This window comes from Phascolarctos cinereus, unplaced genomic scaffold (assembly GCF_003287225.1).
Source record: "Phascolarctos cinereus isolate Bilbo 61053 unplaced genomic scaffold, phaCin_HiC Scaffold_5;HRSCAF=322, whole genome shotgun sequence".
NCBI classification, from domain to species: domain Eukaryota; kingdom Metazoa; phylum Chordata; class Mammalia; order Diprotodontia; family Phascolarctidae; genus Phascolarctos; species Phascolarctos cinereus.
The window spans coordinates 10748562-10750375 of NW_027555958.1; positions in this window are offsets into that span (position 1 = coordinate 10748562).

Sequence of the window (1814 nt, forward strand, 5' to 3'; positions counted from 1 at the left end):
TGGAAAGAACGTTAGAGACCATCAGGTTCAGCCTTTTGCTTTGCAAGCAGGAAAACTGAGGCTCAGAAGGGTCCAGCTCTTTGTTCAACATTACAAAGTAGCCATTGGTATGGCCAAGATTCGAATCCAGGTCTTCTGACTCCAAATTCCTTGCATTCTGGCTGACTTTTTCTTTTTCTTTTGTGTTTCAAAATAATTTACATGCTGAGCAGGCTAGTGAGAGTTGTTAACCTGGGAAAAACCAACTATTTCCTAAGGAAACCCAGGTGAAGGAGCCGCTGGGGGAGCAGAGATGAGGCGTGTGCACCAGGGTTTGGGGAAGACTAAGAAGTCTTCGGGGATGATGGGAAATTTCTCAAGATTGAGTCAGCAGTGTTGGGGATGGGACAATGACCTGTCCATGAGCATTTATGGAACTTTGGAAGCAAACAGGAGTCTACCCTGGGGACCTGAAAGCCAGGAGTTTTCTCGGATCATTTATAGTTTCTCAAACCTGATGAATCGAGGGATCATCCCTCCACAGGATCAAAGTTTGCTGAGACTTTTCATTCAAATTGAAAGGGGAGTGCTGGGGATGACGTAGGGAACCTGAGACCAGAGGGTCCAAAGCTGGGCATGAGCTCTAAAATCACCTCATCCAAGCCTCCTGTGTCACAGAAGGGAAAAAATGAGACACGGAGAAGGGAAGAGACATGTACAAGGTCACATAGGTAGCGAGTGACAGAACCAGGGTTCCAAGCTAGGTCGAAAATGGAGAGGAGAAGGTCTCTCCTAGAATTTAAAACATAATGTAGAAATAAAGGCAGCCTGGTGTTGTGGCTGGACAGCAGGTGCTGGAGTCAGGAACACCTGGGTCTGACTCCTACTGCACAACCCCAGGCAATGCTCAATGACCAGGAGCCTGGCAACTGAGTCACCCCTGAAAATATTGGGTAAGCCATTTAATTTCTATGAACCTCAGTTTCCTAATCTGTAAAATGAAGGGTTTGGACCCTCAGATGATCTCTGACACTCTTTCCAGCTCTAGACCTACGACCTTGTGATTACATCATAGACAAGAAGCTGATTTCACTCAATATAAGGGCTTTGCACCCTAGGAATTCCTTACCTAGAGGCTCAGTCCAAATCTCTCTCTCTGTCTCTTCTCTCTCTCTCTCTCTCTTCTCTCTCTCTCTCTCTCTCTCTCTCTCCTGTCTCTCTCTCTGTCTCTCTCTCTCTGTCTCTCTCTCTTCTCTCTCTCTCTCCTCTCTCTCTCTCTCTCTCTCTCTCTCTCTCTCTCTCTCTCTCCTCTCTCTCTTTCTCTCTCTTCTCTCTCTCTGTCTCTCTCTCTCTGTCTCTGTCTCTGTCTCTCTCTCTCTCTCTCTCTTTGCCTCTCATTCTCCTCTCTCTTTCCTTTCTCTCCATCTCTCATTCTCCCCTTCTGTCTCTCTCCTCCCCTCTCTCTCTCCTTCTCTTTCTCTTCTCTCTCTCTCCTTCTTCCCTCCCTCTCTTTCTCTTTTTCCCTTCTCTCTCCTCTTTCTTTTCTCTTTCCTTCTCTCCTCTTTCTCTCCTCTCTCTCTCTCTCCTCCATATATAGATAGTGATATATGTATACTTGCACACATTCACACAAGTGAGAGATTGAGGCAGAACGTGTAATGGGTAGACAGGTGGCTTTGAAGGATTCAAGTTCTTTCTCTGACACAGACTGATTGTGTAGTCCTGAGCAAGTCACTAAATTTTTCTGCTGTCCTAGACTGCTCCCTAAGACTGTCAGTTGCAGAGAGGATGCGAACCTGCATTGACAGAGGGAGTTTCCTCAGCTGGGAGTCCCT